Here is a 17,157-nt window from a genome sequence, read left to right as displayed (position 1 = left end):
AGTATCTAGAAAAGCTGAACACTGTTAAGTTTGTAGGAATGGCTTGAGTGGAGCAGGGAAGATGTGATATGGAGTCACTCTTGTTATAACGGAGAACACGTGGGCTGAGAAACCCAAGAAGAGAGAACTAAACTGGAAGCAGTACATAGCAAGAATAGGAGTCTGGAAAGATCAGTCCCTCCTAGGGACAGGAGAGAATTGCACAAGTCACAAACATGTGCACAGGGCTATATGCAATCATGGGTTATTAGGCACCATTGCAAAAGCAAAATGCTAGAGGAATTGGTACAAAAAGTGCAATAAAATATGTATTAGCATGATGAAATATGTATTGGAATGAATACTAAGTGGGATAAGCGTGATTCTTAACTGGAATTATGGTGAAGCCCCATTGCACGTTAGCCCAGTGCAGATGTTGGAGAGCTTCCATGCTCTGCCTTATTGCACAAAACACTCCTTCTCTATGTTGAGACTGTGCTTTAAAGGGGAATTTAGCACCCTTTGATTTCCCCTTCAAAAGGAGGGCGGGTGGGGAGCTGTCACGGCCTCCTGGGGAAAGACAAAGTGCTGATGCAGGCCTCAAGCCCCAGGGATGTCCAGCCTGGAAGTGAAGTATGTTGCATGCGTGCACACAGCGATAGCCTTTTCTGTGACAGTCTCTTACAGGAAGAAGGGAGGAGGGATGAAATAATTTCTGTAATTCATTCCCATTCTGACACATTGAGAGAACACTGTAGAAAGAATGCAGCAGACCTCAAAAGGAGACACCCTGGGCCCAGTTCTGCCCGGACTTGTGTCATCCTTAGTTTTACCAAAGGTGTTAGGAGTTGCACAGGGCATAATGGAGACAATAACTTAGGATCCTGCAAGACACTGCAGTTCTGGGAGTGCAATGCAACTCCAGTGCTAAGGTCTCATTACCAACTCTTCAGCGTGATGCCAAGGCTTGCAAAGGTCTCTAGCACAGTGGCCATAGTGATTCAGAGGACACAGCTCTGAATACATCTCCACCAAACAAGATCTCTTTGGGAATGACACTCCAAGGCTCCTGTGGTCATGTTTCTTAGTAGCTGTTGATGGTTTTGGCCATAATCCTATTGTAACTATTACTATTAATCATATTACTATCATATTCCTGCAAGTCATCAGGGAAAGTTTTCTGGACAGATTAATCGCTAATGAATTTGTAATCTGGCTTTGATCACTCATTCCTTTTGAGTGCTGGTAGGTGGAGTTTACATGCCAAGATTTTCTGAATAATGAAGATGTTGCCTCTAAGGATCCTTTGGAATTAATTTTTCAAATTTGGATCTAATATGTAAGCTGGGCTCCCATAGTTGTTTTTCTCCTCATTTAACATCGAGAAGAAGGGACTTCTGTACAGATATGCAGGCCTTCACATGGCTCCTACTGATAAAAAGCAGCATTCTCTCTGCTTTTGGAGAAAGTTGGAGCAGACAGGTAGAAGTACTTGCAATCATGAAGGCAGATGGAGTGTTATCAGAGGAGTCTGAGCAAATGGCTCTTGAAAGTGACTGACAAAGCTTCAACCTCTAATCCTTCCACACTGTGGTTTATAGCACTGAAACCTTTTGCAATGTCAGCAGCATCTGATGTCAAATATCTAGCAAATAATTACGGTCAGCTTTGACACAGCAAAGTATAAATCTCATTTCTGGTGAGGCATAAATGTCAGAATACTCTCTGCACAATAGCCAAAGGCTGTGTAAATTGTAATTAAAAGCATTTAATTTAAGTTAATCTTCATTAGTAACATAATTATGTCCACACACAAATTGCTTCAATGTAATTGTCACAGTTGTAAGTAACTAGTTATATCAACCAGCTTTTCTTCAGGATAAACTGGCTAAGAGATTATCAACTGTTTTAGAGCAAAAGCAGAGGGTGTCTGTTAGTGCATCTGTAACACATGCACATGTGGAATTAGCCTGAACTCGCCGTCATTGTCCCTGCAGGTGCTGCAGAGTGGTACCAGCTCACACATCTCCCATGGCTCGAAATAAGCCGTTGTGCAGAGATGAGAGGATACTGTTGTGGAAGTTCATTAATTAGAATTTGGTTGTAGAGAAGCAGAGCAAATGGTCCTCCCCCCCTAAAAATGGGTCAGACTTGGTTTTCCAAGGGGTGTTTTGGTCTACAATGACACTGGCTTCAGTCTTGGCCCTGTCTTGTGGGCATGAGAGCATATGGGAAAAGTCTGTCTTCCATAAAGTTGTCATTTTCTAATCACATTATTAGTGAAATTCATATATGGACTTTGCTGTCTGGATGCCCACAGGAGAACTGCACGTTGCAGAAGCCTGGAGCTTTATGCTATCAGTAACGTTCCTCAGGTGGAGGCAGGCCAAAGCCTTCCACTGGCCAAGCAGCATCTACCAACAGATTACTGTAATTCCTTCCTTCAGGTCTCTTGATTGCTAAGGGGATTTAGGGCCTGATCCAACACACGTAGAGTCAATGGGGAATTTTCCCACTGAGCTCTGTGTGGTCAGAATCACATCTGCTGTAGAGGAGTGAAGAATGCAATACAGGTTGGATTCTGCTGAGAGCAACCTGACCTGAATCTGAAGAGGTTGAGAGTAGCTACTGCAAGACTTATCTTAGAAAAGGAATGATTTAGTCGTCTTCACTGCCTCAGGAAACAAGGCCATGGATGCAAGTAAGAAATTAAATAGCACTTGGGAGATGAGTAAAAATAGTCTTATAAGTGGACTTGAATGCTTGAAATGGATGTCCTAACAACACAACTTAAAAGTAGAAGGAGCTTTTAACTATTGTCAGTGCTCTTCCCAAATAATCTGCACTGTTACTGCTAATTGGCATAAATCTTGCTCATAATACCCGTAGCAGAGATTTGCACTGAATCCATTGCTAATCCTATAAACTGGTGAGTTTGATAAAGTGGGTTGCTCTGGGCATTGCTAATTTTATTTTCATGCTTCCACTTGCTATCATTCATTAACCCCCAAATGCAAGGTGGTCTGTGTACACACACGAGAGACCAATAGTCATCTTATTAGTGGCTATAACCGTGAGTGGGAAATGACAATAAAATGAATACATATACAATTTAAATAGGATGCCTTTTCTTGTGTGGTGATATGATGCTACCTGGTAAAAAAAAAAGGGCCAGGTTCTCATCAGCACGTGCAAAATTAAATCTAGTACAAGGAATTTCTATCTTGAATGGCATTATTTTTCACACGGCTTACTACTATACCTCAGGCACCACAATTGTAATACTACTGCTCTTTGTATCTCATTGTTTTATTCATTTAAAAGTACAGAAGTCACATAGTTTAAATTTTACATCTAGTAGCCAGAATAACTTAAAAATCCACTTTTTCTTATGAGTCAATGTCTTATTGTGACATAATGCTTAGTTCTATGACCACCTGGTAGTCCTTAAATAATTGTATACTGATACAGTCTCGGTTTTGCTTCCAGTGAAGGAAGTTTGGATGCAAAATAGCATCTCACCAAACTAGTAGTAACCAGAAGAGTTCGGTTTGCGTACAACCACCAGAAAGCTTTGTATTGGAGAGCTGCCCACTGCTCTCCCAGTAACGCGTGGCTCCTGAGCAGCACCGTCCTGCGCTCGGCAAGGGCCCCGTACAAAACACGTTGTGTGTGCCCCAGCAGTGAGTTCCACGGTCAGAACTCAACCAAATAAAACCTGTGACTTAGTGCAGCACACTAGAGGGACAGTGGCTGGATCTACAGAACCAGATCAGACAACTAGGGAAAATGGTCAGCATACTGCTCAGTAAAACTTTTTACATATAAGTCAGCTTGGATAAGAGAATTCAATACTTGCCTCGGTATTACAAAAAAGTGAAAAGCAGTGGCAGAGAAAAATATAGCATTCATTATCTAAGGCTAATTTTCTTCTAGGCAGCCAGAGCTAGTTTTTTCTTTTCTCCAAGAAAGCTGCCTTGGAGCAAAAACAATACAATGGTGTGGATTATGTATTCTCTTGAGGAAAGAAACAAAATATTTAGCCTGGACTGCAAAGGAAAAACAGTGTCAAGTTTTTAAAATTACTTTGGCATGTTTGAGTTCAAGACAGCCCATCAAAAGCAAAATGCTTGTTAAATCATTCTAGTGTGCAAGTATCATAGATTTGACGTTCCAAGAATTGACTGCACCAGCATGCTGATTGTCAGGATATGATTCTTTTTTAATTTTTTTTAAAGGATGTACATGTGTTGCCTTATTTGGTCACAGATGCTTTACTGTCTCTTGGTACAGAGGAAAAAACAAGGGAAAGAAAAAGGGCAGTTGGTTTAGTACAGTGACATTTTAGTGAACTCCAGCACCACATTCCCTATGGAAATACCTATTCTGGACCGAACAGTATTTCTTCAGAGACAGCAATGAAAATATAGCACTGGGCTTGTTACAGTTACTCTCCACTTCAGCATCCCACGCTTCAGAGATGCAGTGTTCCTGGAGTTCTTATTGAACCCAACTGGAATTGCAGACATTCAATGTTTCTTAAAAAAGCTCAGCCCGCACTGTCTGCACTAGATGTTTATTAGAGTGCTGGAGCAAACTGAAAGCATACCACTGCGGGTAGAGAGGTGATCTCCACAGGAGAGGCTGATATTGCTGGATTACCTGTCAAAAATGATCTGAGATGAAAGGGGAAGGGAGCAAAGGGAAGCTATAAAACATTCAAGGGGAAAAAAAATAAAAATATAAAGTTTTAGAAGTTCTGTCAGTATAATCGGAGAGTAAAGTCAGATTGATGCTTTGTATAATTCTTTTGACTTCAGCAGATTCATACCAAGAGGCTTTGTATGTCAACACAGATTTGGCCCTTTTGTTTACATTTCTTTTCATCACTGTCTGTTCAGTCTTTATGCAGCATCCACAGATGAGTTTATGTATGAGCAGCATTTCCCCCATGAACAGACAGCAAGCCTTGCTTCTTTCTTGGCATCCGCAACAAAATTAAAAAAAAATTTAAAAAACCAACACAACAAAACAAAACAAACAAAACAGCTGCATTTTTAAAGTGATATTAAGGTATCAGCTTTGCTGAACCCAATAAAGGGTTATTTATCATCCTTTTGTTTTAACTGCAGTTGCAAAGTTACTGATCTCCATAGTCACAGTGAGGACTCAGAACTGGTGCTTTGACCCAGGGTTGCTGGGTGCATAACTGAGATGAGAACTTGATTCAAAATCTGCAAGGAACAAGAAATCCTTTCTTTTCTGCAGAGGTGAGGATCAGCAGGAAGGGTCGGGGGAGGAAAGGATCTACAATATCTGCCCCTGGAAAGGTGAAGACTACTGCAGGGTGCTGCCTGTGGTTATTGTTGTCTCCCACCAGAGTGCTGTTGAGAACAAATAGCTCAGTCCAGTTCCTGTTGGTGTCAGCAGCAGCAGAGAGAAGCCTTGCACAGGCAGGTGCCAAGGCTCGTGTTCTTCACACCAGCAGAAAGGATCCATTTATCATGGAAATGACATAGTCAACCTAGAAGGGTGAGGGCTGAGGAAGAGATGGAAAGTGAAGGATAGGTGAAGAGCTGATGAGTTCATGCAGCAATGGAGAAAGGAGGAAAAAGTCCAGATATGTTCTTTTTGTGGTTCAAATAAGAAAAGCAGTACTCAATTACCCTGGAGCTGGTGCACAAAGGGAATTAAATGCGTACAACCATCTGCAACTGGCTGATCTGTGAGCTTGTATAGTCACCTCTGCACACACAGAACTGGAACTTGCTATTTCTTAGAGATTGGGAAAGAAACAGATGCAGTTCTGCTTGTAAGGCTCTGGTCTCTGGCTGTCTCCTGTTTCTCTTATCACATATCTCTTGGGGGAATCTCATAGCAATTAGTTTCTAATTGCCTTAGTAGTCTACAACTCATTTTATGAGAAATGCCATCCAAATATAATGGTTCTTGGATGTTTCACAGAAGCAGAAATTAATTGCATCACAATTTCTAAAATTCCTTTCTGTTTCCCCTTCTTCCATTACATAATACTTCAATTTTCAGAAAGAAAGGTATAATATTGAAAAGGGATTTATTTTTTTTATCAGGTGCTCTTCTGCCACTGCTCAATGGCAAAGACTCACCCCGATGTGCTATACATTTATTGCAATGATGTAATTTGAATGATACTCCCAAAATTAGTGTGGACCCTGTAATGCCTCTCCCAGGTGCTATTTAGCTGGGGCAAGAAGGCTTTAACCTTCTGCCTTTCGGAATCCCCTTAGTAAATCAACTGCATCTTGGGATCAGCGCCAAATGAAATTTGCTCGCTACATAGCAGCAAGGAGACGTGACAGGATTATAAAACAGGACTATTTTTCACTGCAGAAATGCTTGAACTCACTCCAGACAATTATGCAGCCTGCCATTTTACACACCATCTATTTCAGTATTCCTGAATTAACATTACTGCATGCTAAGCTAGAACTTGTCACTGGTCCTGTAGACATGGAAGGGATGGGATATATTTCAAATTAAAAAGGAAAAAAAAGAAAAGAAAAAAAAGGCATTTCCATGTGAGAGGCTTTGGGACATGCATTTCAGCAGCCTCGCTGCATGTTCTGTACAAAGTATTTTTATCTCACAGCCTGCTTAACATTGTTAATTTCTACCCTAATATGGTTTAGTTCAGGACATAATGCTGAATTTTCCATTACTCTGTCAGCTGAATTGAAAAGACCTGCTAATTAGAAAAAAATTAATAGCTGTGTTCAAAGATTAACAGAAATTAGGGTGAAAACAAAATTGTTCCGATAGGGAGGGCATATTCATTTGCTGTAAATTCAGGAAATCTCCCAAAACACAAAGAACATGTTCAGAATTATAATTAAGGAAGAAATTTTAACTCCCTGAAAGAACAGCTTGATGGCAATTGTTACTTTCCTTTAGATTTAATGTAGCATCTGTTACAATTTAATTTTTAAAGGACACAATTTTTAATTCCCATTAATCTTCAGAAGTAACAGTGTAATAAAGATCTTCACAAACCTTGAAATTTAACCAGTCAAAATGCCTTTAGGAGCCTTTACAGAATATTTTGGCAATTGCGCAACAGCTTTGATGCTATGAGTGGGGTGAAATCCAAAGCCAGTGTTAATTAGGTACAGAACTGGTTGCATCTTCTCATCTTCAAGAATTAGGCTGACTTGGATCCATAGGCTGCAAATGAAGTTACGCTGTTGGAGGACAGGACGGTTTGTTCATCATCAGGTTTGGAGGAACTAGGAAGGATGACTTGAAGGTTGAATACTTCATACTTGTGTCTTTTTTCCATTGAAGTTGATAGCATGAAATAAAAATGTTGGCTTTTCAACATCTCCTTTGATGAGAAAGTGTTTTGGATTTTGCAGATGTTGAATGAAACAGAGGGGCACCTGTACAAAATATGAGCTCAGTGACACATCCAAAAATGAATTAATAGAAGTAGTATCTTTAGCTATGATAAAAATAGCAGAGATGTTTGAAGGACTGTGTAGTTGGAGACCTGGACCCTGAATAAAACCAGTGCAGGCTGAGATATAAATATGTGAATAAGCTGAATTGACAGGATAGACTTGTCTGGTCAGAAAAGGTTTTTAATTACAACTGAGTTAGATTGCATCTTCCCCAGGAAAAAATGTGATAATACATTTGCCACAATCCTAATTAACATATGCTGTCTACCACAAGCGCCAAGGAAGACAAGGTTATCCATAGTGAAGTGTGTTAGTGTGCTGCTGTGCAGGGGGAGGCACAGCCAGTTCAAAATGTGCTGCCTTCAAAGTCAGTGCTGATGCCTGACTTAAACTGAAGTGTCCTCAAGCTCTCCTGATGCATGAATAATAATGGCAAGTCTGACACTCATTTTTTCCTAGCACTTCTTTTGGAAAGAAGTTACTGAGAGAGGCTGCCTCAGTGAGTCAAACACATCCACTTGTTACATGGAAACCCAATCTGTTCATATTTAACATAATTTCCTTTGTCACTCTGGGTGATTATCGAAGACAGAATTTCCTCTCTTATGTCTCTTTACACCACATCACAAAGAGGCTGTAGAACAAATCCTACTATTTCGTACAACTGTGTGATCCTCTTCATTTTGCCAGAACTTTATTCTGCCCAAAAGGACGGTGCAGGCATGCTGCCCTCTGCTTCCAGGGCTGCGTGCTGGGCAGTAGTTAGGCAGAATGGGTGGGTTGCAAGACAGTGGACTTATCCCTGGAAAATGGAAATGCAGGAATAAGTCAGTTTTGTCCCCCTGTGAGGGTTCATTTTTGGCCACTGCTGTACTGGGCTAAGTCCATAACTGTACCCAGGTGGGTGAAAGTACAAAGGGAGCTCTTTGGTAGCCGGCCAACGTGCTGCCCTTTGAAATGTTTGGGCTGAGAATTAAGTTCTTGATGCATCTGACCATTAAGTAATTAACTGGAGGAAGTGTTTTTACATAATGCTGACTGATAAGAGCAAAGAAGGAGCAGGAACCAGGAACACTTATAAGACATTGAGGAGGGAAAGACTCTCCCAGGGCACCCTTCTAGTGGGTAAGGAAAGCAGAGATGTTGTCTTAGTCTTTTAAGCAGACAACACACACTGCATGTGGGGATGGGAGCAGTTCTCACAGCTACGGTTTTACTTCCTTCCCCAACATCTTCCCCAACTGAAAGCCGGCAGGCAGAGGTGTAGCTGTGGGGACGCTGGTTCTCACCTTCTCATGCACCGGATAGGTGCTGTGTCGTGGAGCACAGAGCCAAGGGCTTCTTGTGGGAAGCAGGGACCAGCTGTGAGACCAAGTCCGGGTGTGGCTATTGGTCTCCTCCAGCCCCTTGGAGCTTTCTTACATGTAGTAAATGCTTGGTGTAGCTTTTCACCCTTCTGGGCTTGTTGGTCAGCTAATGGTAATATTCTTTCTGTGCTCCCTGAAGATGGAGGGTGTTGCTTGACAGCACACTCCAAACCATTTAGTCCTGGTACAGGGTGTTTTGTTTGTTTGTGATTTAACAGGGTGAGGATCTATTTACCAATGCCTCTCCATCGCCGTCAGTACCGTTGTAACAGTTAAAGAAAAACTCACACAAAGCTGAACAAGAGCCTTTTGCTTTTATGAAGGTATGCACAACAGGATCAGCAACATCTATAAGTCTTAGGAGCTTGTTGCTGGAAATCCCATGAACTGGAAATTCCAGCCCATTGGTTCTTCAGCCTGACCTTCACTAGGCTGGTAGGCTCCCTGTACCCCTACTTTCAAGACTCCCGCTTCAAGTAGTGTTGCTTGACCTTGGCCATATAGTCATGTTACTTCCAAAGTCTCTGATGCTCTTTTGTAGTCCAGAACTACTGTTTCCTCTCAAGAGTGATAGGGGGGATGATTAGCACGAATGGTTTGACAGTTCTCTGAATTCTTAAGTGCTACCTGTTTTGGGGCAATTTGTGCTGGAAATCTTTCCTTTCATAGTCTTAGTCTATCACCTAGAATTTCTGGTTTTATGGTTTTCTGACTGGAGAAAGGATAATCTTTTATATATTGGTGTTGATGGCTGTGCTCCTTATGCCCCCAAACTGCACAGCACATTTATTCTCAGCCTAATACCCTCATGAATGCAAGAGCAAGCCTTTCTTCTAGGTAAAAAGAAGCAACAGCCTGAATATCTGTTTCATAGTCCCATCCCTATGTATAGGGAATGGCGATAACAAACTAACCTTTCTTCCAGAGGCTAATTGGATTTCACGCAGTTTGGAAGCACCACTGATTCACCAGATATATTAAATTCATCTTCAACATTCCTACTGGGTAGCTTGGCTATTGACTTTCCTCCCCCTTGCTATTTATTCTATTCTATTTCAAACTTATCCATTTCCAATACTTAAATAAACAGGTACCCTGTGCTGCAGCCCTTCTGAGAACAGCATTTCTTCATGCATGAAGTCTTACAAGCTGCTGTGCACATGCATGCGTGAATATTTCTTATTCCACTTAAATAAGCATCACAAGTGCTTATTATAGAAATAATGCATATTGGTCAGAAGCTGGTGTCCCTGCTCTGGTTTAGTCGCATTAAAACAAAATAGTCCAGGTGGACATAAAGCACTCATAATCAACCTACTGTAGTTATACAGCCTAATTAAGAGGATCTGCATTTTTCATCAATAAAAGGTGTAAAAATTCCCCCGTTATCAAAGAAAACATTTGATCATGGTGACTTGCCTAGAATTTTCTCTTCTGAAGGTGAGAAAGGAAGAAAAAATCTCTATAGAAGAGTGAAATTTGATTGTTTCAAACTATGGAGGCTGAAATATAAGCCATGGCTCTCCATGAATCCAAGAAAAAGCTGAGATCTCTGAATAATGTTTTAAAGAATGGAAATCTCACTGCACGTTTCTATTGTGAGAGATCACATTATGGGCCCTGAAACCTAGATGGTAGAGATGATTTTTCCTACTCTTGATGATGGCTCACTGCAAACATAGTAGTGAGGGGACCGCATGACCATGGTCTTGCCAGGTTTCCATGTGGGTGTCTGGTGGTGTAGGAGAGCAGAGATGGAAGAGCAGAGGATGGAGTCCCCTTCCCTTACTGCTTGGTAGCTCAGAGAAGAGCTCCCCAAAGTGTAATTGCACATACTTCTGTGGCGTGGGCTGGGCACGCAGGAGTGCTCCTGATCCATTTTTGAATGTCAACATCTGTGCTTTTTCTGCTCATCTTTCTATTGCTTATCCATTTTAAGCAGTGTATTTTCATAAAAGAAGGTAGTAATTCTCTTTGCAAATGCAAATGTGGAATCTATTGAGTGGGTGTATGCATACTTTAAAGAAATAATTTAATCCAAATATCTCTTCTTTTTAAATGCAGGAAACCAGAATCTAATAAAATGTAAATCAATTCAGTGTCTGCTTTGGGCTTGCAGTCTTCAGACTGTTAAAAAAAATGTATTAAGTGCTGTGCATTCCAATATCAACATCTTTATTTTCCATCATATCCCCTTAACCACTTAAGTCTTCCGAAATCTTTTTCTTTCTGGACATGTGGTGAAGAGCTTGTCAGAGAAGAGAAAGCAGTTCATTTGAAGTCCACTCTGCATGTTGATTAATTCCCGATATTCACTCTGGTGCATGACCTTGCTGAGTCTTCCTGTGGACAAGTCTGTCTGTGTTTGGTTTCTGTACTGTGCTTTATTGATTGCAAACACCCAGCTGATTAATTGTAAAGCACAGTTGCCTTTGTGATTTAGGACTTTGTCTTCTCAGACCCGAGATAAACATACCACTGCCAATTTGACTTGGGGGACAAGTGTTGGAGTATAAATAAGTCCATCAGATTTCTGGTTTGAGTTAAAACAGAGTTTAAACATTTTTTAGTTACGTTCTCAGCTCAGTTAACTCTCAGTGCCTGGCTAGCTGCTAGTCTGACTTCCTCCGCTCCATCTAGCATCTAGTGCTGAAAGAGAAAGGACATGAGCAGGCATCTAAAATACGTTAATAGTCTTTAGCTAACAGATGGTTGGATGTGTTCAATTTCATAGCATTTATCAAAGCAACTTAGAAAATAAGAGTATGTCTTAATTCAGTTCTGCTCTTGATAGGCTTTATGTGTGTATGGCATGCAAATTGTCTTCTACGGTCTTTTTGGCCTTAAAGGAAGCAGTTTCTTCAGACAATTTTTCCCCTGTTCTGAACTCTGGAAGCCTATGAGCTGAAGAAGTATGATGGTTTAAAGAAAGCAAATGGACATCTCTTTTCTTTGAGCGTAACTGTTAGATCTGTGGAAACTTAGGGAACAGTTTGAAGCTGCCTATGTACTGGTATCGTGTTCTGTTCTGCCATCTAAATTCTTTAAGAGGAGGGATATTACAGAGAGCACAGTTAACAAAGTCATCATGACTAAGGGAGAGAGGAGAAGAGGAAAAAGCCTTGCACTGGCCCTCACTTATCCCAAGACTTGCACAGAGCCAAGCAGTTGGTTAAAGATGACAGTCCCCAAGATGGAAGACGTTCAGCCCCCAGGTCGACCCTGTAGTGGTGTCATTCCAAATCTCCTCTGCCAGACCTCTGCCGGCCATTTAGGCAGAGGTCTTTCCTCATTCCACGATGTAAGGAAGAGATGGAAAGCCTGGAAGCAGGACTCTACATAAATCGTTGTTCTGAATAATCACTAGCTACAGTGCCTGATCATTTATCATTCAGCCTTACCTGGCTCCATCAGCTAAAAAGAGGAATCTCTGATAAAGACATTTCTCAGCAAGGTGAAAAAGACAGCTCAGTTAACCCTCCTGGTGATGTATTCCTCTTCAGAGACGTGCTCTGTCATCTTCTTGGCAAACAGTGATGGCCAACCCAGCCTACTGGAGGCCTCTTGCTCAAGTGGCAGCCACAGGAGCTGCAGAGCTCAATCCAGCAGTGAAAGCAACCGAGATGTGGCTGGAGCCTCTGTTACCACTGTGACGCTTTTCATAGTTGTAGTTGTAGAGAGTGACAGTGAGGGCAACCATTAGCCGTGCAGACACAGGGACACTGGCATTCTGCAGACTATGAAAGGGAACAAAAGGAGCTCCTTAATCGTAACACCCTTTTAAAGCGCAGGAGGTTCTGCACTGGTAGGTGATTCAGGCTAAGGCTTAAGTCTTCAGGCTTTTGATTTCTAATTCTTTTTAATTATTTTATTTATTAATAAATTACAATTTTTAAATACTGCTGCTGCCTCCTGGAGGATGGTAGAAATAGCCAGTTATTCACAGCTGCGCAGGTATATGTCCTGCATACTTACTGCTCCTTTTCCAGGTGAACTCAGAATATCTGCAGCATCACAGATATTTCAGAGAACTGTGATCTCACATCGCGAGAGATGCCTGAGGCAAGCTCCACTTTGTCAAAATCCTGAAAGACGCTTAGTTCTACAGCTCCTGTATTAAAATGAACAAGAAGGCTCAGCATCTCTCAGAAGGCCATATCTTTCCTTTCTGCAATTAAAATTGCTGCAGCAGGCACTAATGGACTGTCACTGCAGAAATCCCCTCTTGGAAATCCTAGCTATGTTGTCCTCTCAGGGAAGGTTTTTCTAATATAAGCAGAGAATTATTTCATTTAATGAGAAAAGAAACCACGCTTAATGAAAACGTAAGGAATTGCAAACAGTAATGAAAACGTAAGGAATTGCAAACAGTTTTGTACTCCCTCAAATCTCTGTGAATCTCTACCAACTTCTATTTCTTACATAATATATATTATAAAGTTTTTTAAAAAATCAAACTTTGACACAAAGAAAAACATTACCGTCAAATCTATAATAATTAGTTTGTAAGAAATAAATCTGTGCCTCATCGACTGGAGTGTGAAGATTTAACTTCCTTCATTGGAATTGCTTAAGCTACAGGAATCAGAGATAAAACATTTCATGCAGTGTGATCTTTCTTAAGTCAATATTGTCTTTGTAATCCTGAATTTCAAATTAAATATTATCCTCCTTTAAACAAAGGCACGCACATGTATCTTGGATATCAATGCTGTTTATCCTGTCTATTGTAATTATATACACAAGTTTAATTTTTGCTATAAATAAAAAAGCTTGTAGACTTAAAAATGTAGAAAGACAAAATCTTACTAATTTGATGTTTTCCAGTGTCATTGCTAAGGGTACATGATAACAGTCACCAAGAAAATCACCATTTTCAGGTACCAGCACAGGTCCTTGCACTATCAGCTACTATCGGGTTTTGTCTTGTGCTTTAATAAATTTATAGCTAAGAGCAAAATGCAGCATTTAAAAACAATGATTTTCAGGTTATCAGCTGGGGTAAATTTTTGTTGATGTGAATGAACTTTCAGGGTTTTCATGGTGTTTCAGACTAGTTATTGGATATAATTTGAATAGTAGATCAGAGTAAGCTAAAGCAGAACAGATACTTTCAAAACAGTCCAGACTGCATGGGGGGGAAATTGTACTTTTTTTTTTTTTTTAAACTGAGAAAACATTGAGAAAAAAGAGAAGAATGGAGATAGGAAAACTTATAAGGTTATCCTGGAGTCACTAAAAACCCCTAAAACAATTAATGCAGGGTAGAGGTTTGGCCTTGCTTGTCAAGAACAACCCTGAAACGTTCCATACTGGCTAATGAGGTCTCGCAGCAGCTATCCCAGCAGAGCAGCCCATGGTCCCGCTCCCCGGCTTGTCCCCTCTTTAGCTTCATGTCCTTCAGGGATGGGCGCATCTAGGGCTTTGTCCTGGCGGTGGTCTTTTTCTGTGCACCACTTAGGCAAGCTGGCTCTGGTGCCGCACGATCTGGCACTTAAGTTGCATGTTTTCACAAAGAAAGTTTACTGCAGCGACTTTATGTAGACAGCAATACATAGGGGGCATGTTTCAGGGACACACAGTAATGATCAAAGGTTTAAGTTTAATAAACAAAAGGTAAATAGAAAATACCACCCACGTAGTGAACATAAGCAACATAGCTCAAACTGCATAATATGTGACACCTGTTATTTTCTGAATTTTGCCATGTTTTGCACTATGTAATGAGAGCGGGGTTGTCTTTTGGCTGTGTTTTCTGCCATGTTGTGGTGAGTTCTTAATAGTGGAAGTTACAATTCCAAGTATCTGTGCTTGACATGGAATCGCGTTTCTATCGTTGCGCATGCTGGTAGTTTTCCATCGCGTTTGGACCCTTGATCTGAAGGCTTTCGTGGTTGCCTGGACTTTCTTTTTGCTTGTGGTAGTTGTGGGGAGTTGCACAAAGTATATACTTCGATTTATGACCTGGAGACAATAAAAGCACCTGTGGGTTCTTTCTGGTTTCATCTAAAAGGCTGGGAAATCTTTGAACGCTTTTGTTGTGATCCAGCTTTGCACTCCGTTTAACTGCACAGTGTTTTCTGTACTGAAGGGTGAGCTAAGCAGCCCAGGAGTCTTCTCCATGGTGTAAGTACAGTACTTAGCATTCAAGTGGGAACTTGGGTATTGAGCCAAACCCAATTATTTGCAAATGAATCAGTGCCACTGTCCTCAGGGGGAGGTCTGTAATAGCAAGTGCTGGTTTGAAATGTGGGAGAGTTCTCTATAGGTAACACGTTAACTATTTGCAATCCAATTTTAGGCAAACAGAAATTGGATTTCACTGAAGTTTGCAAAGAAAATTCTACCTTTGATCAAAGCCGTAGCAGATTTCAGCTTGCTCCATTTTAAAAGTCATGCTGAGGTGAAAAGCAAGCTTTTCACTAATGTTTGGCATCTTAACCAGAGCTGGCACTCTTAGGCAGTGCTTTAATTATACATTGTATTAACCAGTGTGAAATACTGAGCCTTATTAAGATAGCCAAAAGCCTTCTTTATAGTTGATTTATTAGAGCTTGAAATTAACTTTTCACAGTCCAGCTCAAATGGATCAGTAGATATGGAAATTCAGCTGTTTCCCCATGAGTATCTCCAGTGCTCTCTCCAGTCCCTTGCAATGCATCTGCCCTCTGTGAAGACCTCAGTGCCCAGACATGCCAAAACACTGGGCGTCAGCTGTCAGCCTGATACCTCCATTATAAACGTTGGTGCCAATCTTGTGGTTGCTTGGAATGGTCTCCTGAAAAAATGGAACTTTGCAAAAACCATGTTTACCCTGGGCTCACGCAGGTGCTCGGATGTGTGGCTGGTGGGCAGCTCCAGGCTGGCTGATGCTGGAGATGTTCCACTCTGGTGTGTTTGCAGATGAGCATTTTTTCTCTTCTTGACACAGTACTTAGTATATGGCTGGGATGTCAGGAGCGCAGGCTGAAGTTCTAGACAAAGTCAATTGGATAGAGGTACTTTGTTGTCCCTCTAGCCCTTGGAGGCAGACACTGTGCTGAACACTTGCCTCTTCAATAGCTACACAAAGGCTTTGGAGTTGGGCATTCCAACATTTTCTCAGTAGTGTGTTTTTCTCCTCTTCAAAAGAACAGTGTTACTTTCCACTTCATATGAGTTTTCAAAGCATTTTCTGAAGATGGAAGAGCATCATGTTTCTTTGCCTCAGAAGAGCACCTATCACCTTGCCAGGAGCCTGAATAAAAGGCAGTTTTCTACAAGATACCAATGACAAGTCTGTGGTTTATGAATCTCTCCAAAGAGAAACGATGTGCACATTTTCCACTAGTTGTTGCACTGAGATGATTCGGATTAATTTGCAATAGCATGCAAGTACGAAGTGGGTGTCTGTAGCCAAAAGGCCTAGAGAACATTCATTCCACGTACTTGCATGCTCCACAAGAACATTTCCTAACATGACACAAGAAATCTGAGTCCTATTTCAAACAAACCAAAATATAATAACCCAGGAACAATGCCTTCAAGTATATTATATTGCAGAAAAAGAGTAGGAGCCAACCATGAGCATCCATCATACTTCCAGCGGCCTGCCATGCATTTTCAGATTTCCAAACTCTCAGATACCACGCCTCTGATGAAATCAGTGGATCTGGAGCTCCCACATCTTGTGCTTTGCTTCTGATACTGCAAGGCAAGGCACAGGTCTGGAGCTCTAGGTACTGCAAGATATAATTTCCCCCTATTTGTGATGGCAAAAAAGAGAAGTAAGGTATTCAGAGCCATTAGCCAGCGTGATCACATCTTCTGTTTATCTCAAACAGCTTTCTACATCCTGCTTTTGTGGAGTCCCCAGACAGGGGTCTTAGTTTTAGGTGACTGAAAGCTATTGCTTCTCCTTTTCCCACAGAGCTGTGCTAGGGCAGAGCTCCCACGCTCGCGGCTGCCGCACACCTCCCCTGCCCTGGCTTGTGCCTTCCCCACCACTCAGCCTGCTGTGGGATGGGCAGCTCTGCAGTGAGGAATGGTGCTTTGTCATCCCATGCCTGGGTGGCAAAAGCAGGGAGAAGGAGACATAACATCTGGAGTAAATCTGGGGGTTTAAATGATGCTGGGGTGGGAAGGGCATCCAGTGATGCTTCGGGCCTCTCCCTCAATGGTGCAGATAAGCGTTTTGGCTTTAAAACCTATCATCAAGATTGCCTGCTCGGGGAGTCACACATCTGCACCTGTGCTGTGCCCAGCAGCTCATTGCCTTCTTAGTGGTTCTCTGAGTCGTCAGGCTCTGTTGGTACTAAGATGCCCATCAGCATGGGCAGTGGTGTCACAGCCTTGCCTACCCCCCTGGCATGGGGGGCACCCCTACTCCTTGTTTT

At 41.6% G+C, this 17,157-nt stretch overlaps 1 protein-coding gene across 2 annotated transcripts in view; it reads left to right on the top strand.

Annotated features, from left to right (window-relative positions):
- Nucleotides 1–17,157, top strand: part of DCX (doublecortin) — a 68,815-nt gene that overhangs the window by 34,574 nt on the left and 17,084 nt on the right. The gene's annotated exons all lie outside the window — the stretch shown is intronic.

Source organism: Nyctibius grandis, chromosome 10, assembly GCF_013368605.1.
Source record: "Nyctibius grandis isolate bNycGra1 chromosome 10, bNycGra1.pri, whole genome shotgun sequence".
NCBI classification, from domain to species: Eukaryota; Metazoa; Chordata; class Aves; order Nyctibiiformes; family Nyctibiidae; genus Nyctibius; species Nyctibius grandis.
Note: the sequence above shows the minus strand (reverse complement) of the source record. Positions and strands in the feature narration are given on the sequence as shown.